General features: G+C 54.1%; 1 protein-coding gene across 2 annotated transcripts in view; it reads left to right on the top strand.

Moving 5' to 3' along the window:
* Positions 1-2,756: 2,756 nt before the first annotated feature.
* NOS1 (nitric oxide synthase 1) overlaps positions 2,757-12,670 on the top strand; it is a 155,240-nt gene continuing 145,326 nt past the window's right edge. The window contains exon 1 of one of the 2 annotated variants that reach the window (XM_045200819.2): positions 2,757-2,828. The gene's annotated coding sequence lies outside the window, so the exon portion shown is untranslated. Of the gene's footprint in view, positions 2,829-3,084; positions 3,146-12,670 lie in introns of those variants that run through there. The other variant, XM_045200817.2, reaches the window with a different exon arrangement.

Genomic DNA, 12,670 nt, shown 5'->3' with positions numbered 1-12,670 from the left:
TCTTTGGGGTTTGCAGCAGCTCTAGCCAGCTCACAAGCGCGCGAGAGAGATCGGTTTCATACAGGAAAGGCTGGCTGTGGAGTCGCGACGCACCTGCGATCGCCTCTCCTGGAAGCTGTGGGCTCAGCATCTTCCCTGTCCCCCCACATGGACGGGACAGATATACTCCCAAGACAAGGGCTGCAGCTTGAAGCTCTGGCATCAAGTCCCCTCCAGCGCCGGGCTCCTTCCCCTCTGCCTTTTCGTTCAGTAAGAATAGAGCTCTGGACGCCTCCAACAACGCCGCCGAGGATTCCGATTTCTCCCCGTGTTTTCTCTTTCCCATCGACATCTGATTCCGTGCCCGCAGCCCAGTAACGGAGCGCAGGTCCCGTCAGGTTTGGGGGAGAGCGGGTGGACAGCACCTCTGCTGTGTCCTAGCCCCATCCGGAGTCTCTTTTCTATGTGACATCTTCCAATCCCAATGAGATTTTCTTTAAAAAAAAAAAAAAAAAGGAAAATCAGATTCCACTTGAAGAACAAGAGCTGGAAGTTCTAGAATAAACAAGACATAGCTAAAAGCACCCCGTTCCCTTATACTCGCTCTCGGTACTCTGGTGATCACTCAGGTGGCCTTCCAAGAAGGATCTTATAGACCCCCTCCCTGCCTGGTAACCGAGGCGCCAGGGCAACAGCCTGCCAGGGGCTTCCTACTGTCTGCAAGGGTGTGGTTGTTGAAATGTCATTAATTAAAATTAAGTCCAATTTGAAAATCAGTGTCTCCATCATACCAAGTGCTGGCCACCGTGGGCAGAGGCTTTGCCGTCGTGTCCACATGTCCATCGGGCAGACACTGAGTGCCACATCAGGGAAACCGCCATTGCGCCCACTTCACGGATGAGCAAACCAGAGCCCAGAGTCGTACCACGAGACCACCCCGTTTCTCCTGCTGACGCCCAGCTCCTCACCCCACGGGGCAGCCCACTCCGCGATTTCTTACGGCTTCTTATGAGAGTGTCCTCCTCACTAGTGACTTTCACTCACCACCAGGAGCCAGGGTGCTGTCACCTGACCTCAGAGCCCTTCCCTTGTCACCCTGAAGCCCCAGGCTCTGCCCGCGTCACCTGCCCATGTCTGGCTGCTGAGGCCCCATGGCCGACAGCCCAGCCAGCTGCCTGCTCCCTCCTCAGCTTGGCACACCAGGCCGGCTGAGTCACGGGCTCGGCTTCTCCCAGCCCACGTGGGGCCCAGGTCTGCGCCAGTGGGGCAAGCTGCCTGCCAGGCTGCCCTTACGTCAGACCAAAAGAAGACCGTGAGCCTCACTGAGGATTTCACCTAAGAACATTCTGTAATCCCACGTTCCACCTCGGAGTATCCCGAGGGGGAGACCCAGCAGGCAGGCTGTGTGGGCACCTGTCCCGCCTGGGAATGGTAGTAAAATCATTATTGCTACATACTGTCATGGTTAATTACTATAATATGCTAGTTTCCTGTGCAGGGGGCCTGACCACACCGTTCACTGCTATATGCCCAGTGCCTAGATCAATCCCAGGCACATAGTAGGTGCTCACCAAGTTCTTTTGTTGACTAAGTGGACAGAAACAACAGTAGTAACTTCTGTTTGATGAGGGGTTGCTCTAAGGCATGCCATTTTTATTTGTGTGTTTGTTCATTTATTGTCTGTTCATTTAGTGACGATGATTTTGTCTACCATTACACCCCAGCTCGGTGGCCCGTAAGTAGTAGATGCTCAGTAAATGTTGTTGAGTAGAGAGGCGGACTCTGGGCCATTTCTCATGTATCCTGACACAGCCCCGGGTGGGGAGGCAATGGTCTTCAGCAGATTTTGGAGATGAGACATTGAGACCTGGAGAAGTGAAGTGACCTCTGAACTAGGGTCATGGAGTGGGTGAGGCACAGAGGCAGGATTCGAACCCAGGTCTGTGACCACAGGGCCCGCATGTGCTCTTCACTGCTGGGTCCTGCGAACTCTGGCAGTGAGAGGAGAGGGCTGGGGTGGGGACCTCTCAGAAGGGCTACTGAGGCAGAACAGGGACCGTGTTGGCCCTCCCCAATCCTGCCTGGTGAGTCCCAGTCACACAGCCCTTTCAACTCGGTGACCCCTTCGGTGTTCACTGCAGCAAAGCACAGAGAGGTAGAGTAACTTGCTCAAGGTCACACAGCAAGTATAGCACAGGTCCAATTTTTTAATGTATGTTTCCCTAACCCCCAGCTATGATTCAAACTCTGAGCCCTGCTGTAAGAAGGGACACCTGTGAGTCGGGAGAGAAGGCTGATATTCCAGCAGTGTTCTTTGGTTTTCCTGGCAGCGAGGCCCAACACCCTTGATGGCAAATCCCAATTCCTCACTCTGCTGTGTGGCCTGAAGAACTAGCTTCTCCTCTCTCTCCGCCTCAGTTTCCTTATCTAAAAAATGATGACCTACAAAGAGGAGGGACATCGGGGTCCCTTCCCTGGTCCCTTTGCAGCAAGAGACAGGGCCCTATTTAGCCACGCAGCTGCCTGGGCTCCTGGAGCAGCTGGCCTCTCTGAGCCCGCGTTTCTTCGTCTCACACTGGGGTTCATAAATCCCCACGTCTCGGGGCACGAGAGGTTTAACTGGAGACAGTGTGGGCGTCGTGTGGGGCGCGGCTTGGAGTAAGTGTCCGATAAAGGACGCTGGGAGGCTCATTTGCGACCACAGGGGGTGACCCTCCCTGGGATCCAGCGGGCACTCCGGGCTGCCCCCGACCAGCCGGGGCGGTGGGGAAACCTGAGCCATTCTCCTCCTGGGGAGACGCTGCCGCTGCCTCTGCCGCTGCCTCTGCCGCCTGTGAAATGAAAGAAAGGTCAGAGCCCAGGGAAGCGGGGCTGGGTGTGCCATGGAGGTGGTGGCGGGAGGGGAGGAGGGCAGTGGCCGGCCGCCCTCATCTTCCCCGGGGAGGCCTGAACCGGCCAGGCCTGGGTACACCCAGGGCTTCTCCTCCCAGCCCAGCAGAGCCTCCTCCCTGCCTGCCCCTGGGGAGGGGCCACCTGGTGTCAATTAAACCCCAGCCACGCGGTGCACCACGCGGGGTGGCTGATTAGTGCCGCCGGCCTCTCCAGATGGGGAGCACTGCCTGAGAGGGGCGGCGTTGCCACGCCAGGGGAGGCCTCTGCGGAGCCAGTGAGTACCCGGGCGGGGGCTCTGCTCCCCAGACAGCGGGGCCTGGTGTGCCTGGGGAAGGGGCTTATCGTGCGGTTTGCTCTCCTGGGGGCGTATGGGGCCTCCCAGCATCTCTGACCCCCTTTGCCTGGGCCTTACTTGAAGGGAACCCAAGGGGACCTAATGCCAGTCCAGTACCCTTCTCCCAGGACCATACAGCTTCAGGGGCCACCCCCTACCGTGGCTAAAGGGGACCTAATGGGTAAATGAAGGACCAGCCGGCGCAGATGGAGGCTGTAGGTCCCGACTGTCTCCTCGTTGTCCCTGGTGGAGCTGGTTCTGTGCACTGGCCTGTCCAAGCATCTAGGGCCGTGCCCTCCAACCTGCCAGCTCGTGCTGTGGGGTGGCCCGTTTGGTGGGCTGGCACGAGACCCCTGCAGGAAACAGCTAAGGAGAGGCTGCCATACTGACGGGCAACCCTGCAGGGTGTGAGCCACCTCTGGTTCCCAGTGAGATGTCAGTCCTGGCAGTGGCAAAGGAGGGGGCAGCTGCCTGCCCACCGCACAGAGTCGGGGGTGGGGGTGGGGGGGTCAGAGAGAGGGACAGCTCCAGTACCTCCAAGCAGAGAGGTCACCTGTCTCTGGGCTTGCACTGGGAACTCTGAGCCTCAGCTCCTGGCTAACAGGGGTTCCATTATCCATGAAAGGGGGTCCCTTGTGACAGAGGATGTTGTTATTTTTTCATGGTGCCATGAGGTAGTCTGTGGCCACCATCTGCTCCGGGCAGAGGCAAGGTGTGTTGGGGGAGGGGCTGGCGGGGCCTGGGGACATGGAGCAGTGCTGGGTGCGTGTCCCTGTATTTGTGCCACCTGGGGTGCATTTGGGAGTTAAGCAGGATCAGCTGGGTGGCCCCTTCAGAGCGTGGCTCCAACATGCTGACTGGTGAGGAACGATGGGCCACGGGCAGAAAGCCGGTGTCCAGGAAGGCACGGCCACGTGTCCCCATCTGTGCGTGTGGTTGTGTTGATGCCAGTGCCGTGCTAACGAGGACTCCTTGGCAGCCTCGCTGGATGGCTGCGGTCTGCTCTTTCGAGCACAGTCCGTCTGGGGGTGGGTGTCTACCAAGGGCAGCGCCCGTGAACTCCCTGGCTGGCCGGCCAGAGGGTCTCCACGTGGTGCCCCCTTGGGACCCTTGCTCTGTTCTCCAGGCCCCATTATCTCCATGTGGCTGAGGCGAAGCCAGGCCAGTGGCTGAACTCGAGGGCTTGGGCCCTGGTACCCGTGTCCATGAGTCTGGGGCAAGTGGAAGGTGGCGGGCAACCACAGCTGAAGCTCAGCTGCTTTCTGGGAAATAGTGCATCTAGCTCATTTCTGCCGTAAATATTCATCTCGGGCCTTCTCCGGGCTAAAGCTTGGGCTCTGAACTGGGAATACGGTAGTGAACTTGGAACTCCTTCATTCACTCAAAAACGCTGATGGAGAGACACCCACAGTTTCATGGCGGATCTCAAATCCATTCATTCTTTATGCCTTCCTGCACCCCGCAGCACGTATCAAGCATTCACTGTGCACCCAGCTCCGTGTGGGCTGCAGACACACCAGCGAATCTGAGAACCACTTTCCCTGCTGTCTGCACTCAATGAGTCTGGATCTGGAAGAAAGCCAGATGCTTAAAGAAGCAGAGAGACATTGGGGTCCCTTCCCTGGTCCCTTTGCAGCAAGAGACCAGGGCCCTATTAAGCCACGCAGCTGCCTGAGCGCCTGGAATGAGTGGCTTCCTCTAGAGCCAGTGGCCCCGACCACAGCTGTACCCTCTCCGGTCTCTGGGAAATATCCACGCCAGGATGAGATGGGCCTCACACACACCCGTGGTTTAACTCCTGTTACAAAGGGCAGTGTGATAGCTCCGAGTGATTATCAAGGAAGTCCCAAGTGCTTACTCGGGTAAGCAATAAATAGCAGAAGGTGCCGTTTATCATTTGCCACGAGCCAGGCACTGTGCTGAGCGTGTTACGGAATTTTTGCTCAGCTCTCAGGCGGACCCCCTGTTACTGGCCCATTGATCAGCTATGGAAACTGAGGCTGAGAGGGGCCAATAATGTGGCCAAGGCCTCTCTGATGCCAAAGCCCATGCTTTTAACCCTTAGGCTAAAACTTTCGAGGAGTTCCTGATTAGATGGGGACAGAAATTTTGGCCCGGGCAGCTTGAGGGAGGTCCGGCTCTGTGTCCATGGGCAGGTGGATGGGTAAAATGCAAGACAGCGGAGGGCTGTTTAGTCTTCGTGGCCACGGAGCACTATGTTCAAACCAACCTCATGGAACTGGATCAAAGGTTCTGGGTGACGCTAGGGTGGGGGTCTTAAACAGACCAGCCTCCTTCTGATCCCCTGCTCTTGAGGGCCTCTGAGGTCCTCCAGGGAAGCCCGGAGGTGTGCACGCAGCTGGCAAAGCACTTTGGTGTGAAGTCAAAGCCAGCCAGCATGAACAGGGCAGGGGAGAATCCCTGGCAGGTGATGGCTGAAGTGGCCTTGAAGGTTTGGAGGGGAACTGGATAGGAATTGAGGGCAGACATCTGGGTAGGGGGAAGACGAGGCAGTCACTCATTCACTCACTCATTTACTCATTCATTCATTCAACATATATTTGCTAGGCTCCGGCTCTGTGTCAGGCATTGGTCTAGGCACTAGGGATGCTGTGGTGATTATGGAAAACCATGCTCCTCCCCTTGGCTGAGAACCGGTTCTCTGCAGGGCCTGACCCAGGGGGCCCAAGGGAGTGGAGCAGAGGCTTGGATGGAAGGCAGGAGGTGTGGCTTGTTCATCAGTAAATGCATGGGAAGCTCCTAGAGGCCACTTGGTCTGGGTCACCACACGAACAGGTGAGTTCAGGTTCTCTGGAAGCAGAGCCTGACCCGTGACATCCTGCGCATGTGGTGTCTGGAAGGGGCGCTTTCTAGAATGGGCGCAGCAGGGCTGGGGGCTCAGCTGGAGATGCCGCGGCCTGACCGTGCAAGGACTTCTGGAGCCTGAGCTGTGTGACAGAGCTGACCCCACCTGCCACGAGGGGGCAAGCCTTTGGTATTTTGATGTTAGCCAGGCACCAACTCAGGCTGTCCCCAAATGGGGTGAGGGGTGTTGCAATTCTCCCAGCAAGCCAATGTCCTTATGTAAGGCAATTCTCCAGGAAAAAAATAGGTCAGCAGCTGGTGAATGGGCCTATTGGCCTGGCAATGGCCACCTGGGCAAGGGACCAAAATCGTCTCCAGCGCTGCCCCTGAGTAGTTCCTGGTGCAGCCAGGGAGCTATGTGGTGGGCAGCTGAGGATCATATAGAGGGTGAATTGCCTCAGTGGAGAAGCACAGGGCAGAGGGAGCCGAGGAAGGAGCGCCAGACTCAATGCGGGAAGTCAGGAGACAAGGAACTGAAGAGTTTGGGTCCTAGGTTCAAACCTCATCTCTACCACTTGCTGTCTATTGACCTCCAGCCAATTATTTCTCTCCCAGAGCCTCTGTTCACTCAGTTCTGGGCCACAGATGCTCCTTGGGTCTCCCACCTAGACGGGTCGGTAGGATTTGTGTGCGAGTCCTGTAGCCTGGCTGCCGGCACGTGGTGACTGCTGGGATGATGCAGATGGCAGTGCTGGCGTGTGGAGGCTGGCCCAGGTTCTAAGGTGCCCATGTTCCTGAGTGAGCCAGGTCCTCTCCCGCAAACTCCAGAGGCGGGCAGCTCCGGGAAATGAGCCTGAGATGACTGCCAGTGGCAGGTCCAAATATGACCCATCCTGTGGGTCCTGCAGGAGGAGGAAACGTGGGATGTGTAGATCAGGCAGAGTTGGCTCGGGAAGGGCCTGGGGCTTGGCTGAGAGTCGGGCAGGCCTCACATCCCCCAGCCCCTGCACCTCAGTCCCAAAGCCCAGACCCTCTCCTTCTCTAGGTCCCATCTATCCATCCCAACATCCATCCATCCATCCATCCATCCAAACATCCATCCATCCCAACATCCATCCATCCATCCAAACATCCAAACATCCAACCATCCATCCATCCATCCAAACATCCAAACATCCATCCATCCAAACATCCATCCCAACATCCATCCATCCATTCATCCATCCATCCAAACATCCATCCATTCATTAAATATTTCTTGAACACAAACTTTGCACCAGGCACAGAGGATGCATTGTGGATGAAACAGAAGGGGCCCCTATACTCATGGAGCTCCAAGTTCATGGTGGGGCCATCGAGTGCTAAGGACAGGGGGCAAAAACAGGGACATCACCAAGCGTTCAGGAGGATGAAAGCATTGTGCTGTTTCTGGGCAACGGGGGTGCTCCCCCCACTGCAGAGGCCTGGAGGCGGGGCTGTGAGGCTGTGGGCTGGGCCGGGAGTGGGGGTGGATGGACAGAGCATATGCTCAGCTTTAATGGGATCCAGCTGGGAAGGGAAGGGGCATGGATCTCAGGGAGAGACCACTGAGTTGGAAGAGCACAGTGTGGGTGTGAGGGTGTGTGCGAATGACAGTTTGCATGTTTGCAAGGATGTGTTTGAGGGTGTATGTGTGTGTGAGTGTGTATGTGTGTGAGGCAGCATCTGGGGGGGTGACGAGTTGTGTGGGGGTATATGTGTGAGAATGTGTGTACTTCATGGTGCATGTATGGGCGTGTAAGGGTGTTTATGAATGAGCTTGCACATGTGGTACCTGTATGGGTACATGTGAGGGTGTGTGAGAACGAGTGCGTGGGAGACAGTGTGAAGGACTGTGTGAGTGTGCATCTGTACCTGTGAACGTGTGTGTGAATGTGCCTGAGGGTGTGCCAGTGTGTGCCAGTGTGTATGTATCATGTAATTTTCCCTCCAATTCCGTACTCAGCAGAGAGTCTCCAAGCTCATTCAGCCCAACCTCCCTCCCCCGCCCCCAGCTGAGTAACAACCCCACCTCCCGCGCACCACCCTCTACAGTTTGCATAGTCCTGTTCTTTATCCCGGGGGCCTCACAGTGGCCTGTGCAGACGGCCTCGCCCCACTCCACACATGTGGACCCTGAGGTCCGTGGGCCCGGGGGAGATGGTGGCTGTACCCAGGTCACAGCCATTGGCCTCTGGCCAGACATGGGCTCTGACTACGGATTTCTGCACCTCTTCTAACTCAAGTGCTTCTGCACAGGACAAGGTGCCTATTCAGAGCCCACACAATTCATGATATTATTTCTTTTGTCCTTTGCTTCTGTTACTTTCTTCTTTTATTCAATTTCTCCCTTGGGTTCCCCTTCTGTTCCACTTCATTAGGAATAAATGAGGCTATAACTTTAACATATCCCTTGGCCCCCTCTACCAAATGCACTTTAAAAATCACTTTTCAATTAAGAGGGAAATTCTTATAAAAATGTTTAAATCAAAGTGGAGTTTATTATTCAAGAAAACACAGTTAGGGGAAAAAAATGGGTTTACAAGGCTTACCACGACTCCCCCAGAAGAACGTATTACCAGGAGACATTTAATGCTTACAAAGGAAAACAAACGCTCGCAAATCAAGACCAAATATTTTCAGAGCCAAACCCCAAAGCAGAGAAAACAAATTCGGTCTTAAGGAAGCTGGCAGAGCTGTCGGCCAGCAGTTCCCATAGACTTGGGGAACAGAGTGCCTTCTTCTGCGCACTTGACCCCGCGAGCTGAGCTGATGGTGTTTCCTCCCGTACCTGCCCCATGGGGAACTGAACCTGCAACCTAGGCAGGTGCCCTGACTGGGAATTGAACCTGCGACCTTTTGGTTCAAAGGATGACGCTCCAACCAACTGAGCCACACAGTCCAGGGCTCAGATGTGAAGTACTTTCAGAAGGCACATGTTTTCACAGATGCCTCTCTCTCAACGTTGCCGGGAAATATCTTTATGATGCTGTTGCTTCAATGTGGCAGGTATGAGTCCTTCACACTTACATTACTCTAAAGTGAAAAGGAACTCACAAATTAAATACAATCCCATCTGCAAAACACATCAGATATGAATTCAAAACATGTCCGCCATGGACCATGCAGTTTTGCACACCACGGGATTTCCGCTGGCCCCGGCCTCGGAGAGCCCAAGGTGACTGGATTTTCTCCCCTCCCTCTCACCGCTGGGAATTCCATCCTCACTGCGGGGCGTCCCAGCCATCGGCCTCACCAGGCACTCAGACGCTCATCTCCGTGTTATGTCCACGGCTGTTCTCGTTATCAAGCTGTAATTAAAAGGGGACAGCTCAGCTCAGGAGCCATCCTACCAGAGTGGTCACTGGAAATGGGTGGCCACTCGTAGTGATAAGAAAGCTGCCGGCGCATCCAGGGGAGGCTGACGGCCGTGTCGTACAAGTACAACCACAGCGGTAACGCTTATAACATGAACCTTTTATGAACCATCCCTGGGGACCCCAGTGTTGGGAACTGAAGTTCATGTGCATTCAGCAGTCGAGGGAGTGGGCAGTGACGTGGGGGAGCCCCATTAGGAGGTTATGGTGGCCTTAAGGTTCGAAGCCAGCAGGGCTCTCAGGGCTAAAATGGGGCCGAAGACCTGAATGATGTGCCAGAGCAGAGATTTTCAACAAGCGTGCGGCGGGAATTTTTAAAACCTGCAACACCCTACTCTTTGGTCAGGGGGACTGACCTCTTTTCCCTTAGACTGCCAAATAAAAAAATGACAACAGCCAAGACGACAATAGCTGTCCAGCATGAATGAATCAAAATTATACCTACTTTTTCAGTCAGGTCAGCAAAAAATATTTTTGGGTATGCCTCAGAGGTGTAGTAATTAGTTAATATGTGTGCCATGAGATTTTTTTTTTTTTTAAGGTTGAAAATCACTGTGCTAGAGGGATTTTAGGCAGGAGCTGGGCCTTGATGGGGAGACCAGACAGCCGGCTCCCCAGAGCCCTGGGGTGCCTAGGAAGAAACCAGCAGGCAGCTGGGCAAGGAAGACGCCTCAGCTGGGTTTTCCCATGTTCGCTGGGATCTGGGCTTGGCTTTCCCCGATGCGTCTGATCCTGGGGCACGTCCCTCAGTTCCGTGAGAGGCAGCCCTGCTGCCCGCTCGCCCGTGGCAGAGTGGATGACTGAGGGAGGGTGCCAGGCGGGTGTCTGGGAGACCACAGCGTGAACCCTGGCTCTGTGACTTACCAGCTATGGGACCTCAAACTGTCTAAACGCGTCTGAGGCTGTGTTTCTGGGGCTGTAAAGGGGGAATAACAGTGGTACCTTTCTATGGTTATTGTCAAGGTCAAGCACGGTCATGTCTGCAGAGGGCTTCAGCCAGCACCTAGAGCCTCGTGAGCTCAGTGACTTACAGCTGCTGGGGCTGCTGCTGCTGCTGCCCTGAGGGCCCACCAGCAGCATTCTGTCCTCGGTGCCTCCGTCTACCGCTCCATCCATCTGGGGCGGCTCCCCTCCACCTGCTCCCTGCGAAGACGCCAGCAAAGGCCCTAACCCCGCAGCTGCCCTCCTTTCTCTAAAGCCGGTTCTCAACCTGGTTCCTGCCGCACACTCCTTGGCAGTCTGGTGAGGCCTGCAGAGCCCTCCTTGGAAGCATGTGTTTTCAGTGCACAGAAAATGACATGGGCCTGTGGAGGAACCGATCATATTGAAATGTCATTACAGAAAAATTGCATCTTTAAACAAACGTGAGATGGGAATGTGTGTGTTTCTCTGTTCGTGGGTTAACTAACCAGAGGAGCTAGGAGTCCGTCCAACAGAAGCTGTATTTTCAAGATAGTGAGGAGAATACATATTTCGAGGTATCTGTAACAATTGTAGGGTGATATGAAAGCGCCTCTGATTTCTATCGGTGACTGAGTCACAGGTCAGATAACGCCGCCGTGGCTTTTTGCCTCTCCTCGTGAGAAAAGCAAATGCTGAACTTCAGTGAGAGTTCAGTAAAGTGAAGATGTCATTATTTTTCCCATCTGAGTTCACGGCCCCTCTGTGTTGTGTTCATAGACCCCTCGCTCCAAATCCAATATTGTTAACTGCTCTGCATTTGCCTTTCTCCACGAACTCTATTAGCTATGTCTTACCTCTGTTCGAATGTGCAAACTCTCTGTTTGAATGTTAAAAAATAACCAAAGGAGAGAGAAAGCCTTCCGTTGGAAAGCAGCTCCCCGCCCCATCCCTTCCTACTCTTGGCTGCTTCCCAGTGGTTCCGTGTTTCTGTTTCCTCTGTGGTTATCTCCAAATCTCTCAAACCCATGCTTATAGTTGATATTTATTGATATTCCGACCTTACCCCTTATCTATTGACATTTCCTACCCCGTTCTCCCAGTAGAGGTCTATCACTATTTTTGGTTCTGCGTTGGTTACCTTGGCAACTTTGAGACATGCATTCACTCTTATTTCTTATTCCCTCCAGTACAGGCAGTATGTTTTGACTCCTTGCTATTTGGATGAGGTGTTGGTCCTCTACCTTCCTTTCCTCTCCCCCTTTCCTGAGTTTTCAATATTGATAACTCACTCTTTTTTGTTTATGTTAGGTCCAGTATACCTACTATAATTATAAGCTTCTGGAAAGCAGGGATGTGGTCAGGTTTCTCTGCTACCCCAGCAGTTTATATAAGATGTACCCCCCTCACCTGGCTGCCTATCTGGGCAAGCAGCCCCCCAGCCTCCACCAGGACCAGGGGAGGGAGTGGACTGATACAGTCCAAGTCTCTTTCTACCAGGGGCCATCCTTGCCCATCATTTTGCACTATAGGTCTTCTCTCCTGGTCTTGGGGCTGAACTCCCCACTACAGCCTCAAGGAAGCATCTTCAGGGAGACTATTAATGGCTGTCTGAATGATGAGCTCCCCTCCCCGCAGCATCATGAGATGTTCAGCCAGGCATGAAATGGTTCTGGGCAAGGAGACAGCAAGACTGACTTTCAAAGTCTTCTTCGTATCATTCCTGAGTCTGATGACTGGCCTCCCACGTGCTGTTCTTGTTCAAAGAATTAATCCATTTTCTGCGAGAGATCTCCTGCAAAAAAAGATCTTTCTAAAGCTTGCTCTCTTCACTCAAGTCTCTTTAACATCCATCCAAGGCTTCCCGATCTCCTAGGACAAAGCCCAAACTCAAACTCAACCCAAGGCCCACGACTCTAGCCAGTTCTCTCATTCCTTCCAGCTTTCCCTTCCATCATCCACACAGACAGCTTATCAACCCCCCAGCTCGGTGTCCTTTCTCTTGCCCTTACCTTTGCACATGCTGTTCCTTCTGCCTGGAAGGCTCTTCTCCCCTCACAGCAACCCCTGCATCTCCTTCCTGCTTCAGCTGAGACGTCACCTCTGCCAGAAAGTCTCACCTGACCCTCCTAGGTCTTGGAGCCTCCCTCAGCCTCTTGTGCACATTCCTCTCACAGCCCACGCTGTACTGAATTGAGATTGCCATTTACTTGCTTGCATCCCCTTGCAGAATGTGATTCACTGGTAGGTGACAACAGTGCCTAGCGCAGTGCCCGAAAGCTAGAAAGTGTTCAGTGACTATGTTTGTGGTGGGCGTGGATGGAAGGATGATGGAGGAACGGATGGACAGATAAATGAATAATTG

Source organism: Desmodus rotundus, chromosome 7 (genome assembly GCF_022682495.2).
Source record: "Desmodus rotundus isolate HL8 chromosome 7, HLdesRot8A.1, whole genome shotgun sequence".
In the NCBI taxonomy this organism is placed as follows: domain Eukaryota; kingdom Metazoa; phylum Chordata; class Mammalia; order Chiroptera; family Phyllostomidae; genus Desmodus; species Desmodus rotundus.
Note: the sequence above shows the minus strand (reverse complement) of the source record. Positions and strands in the feature narration are given on the sequence as shown.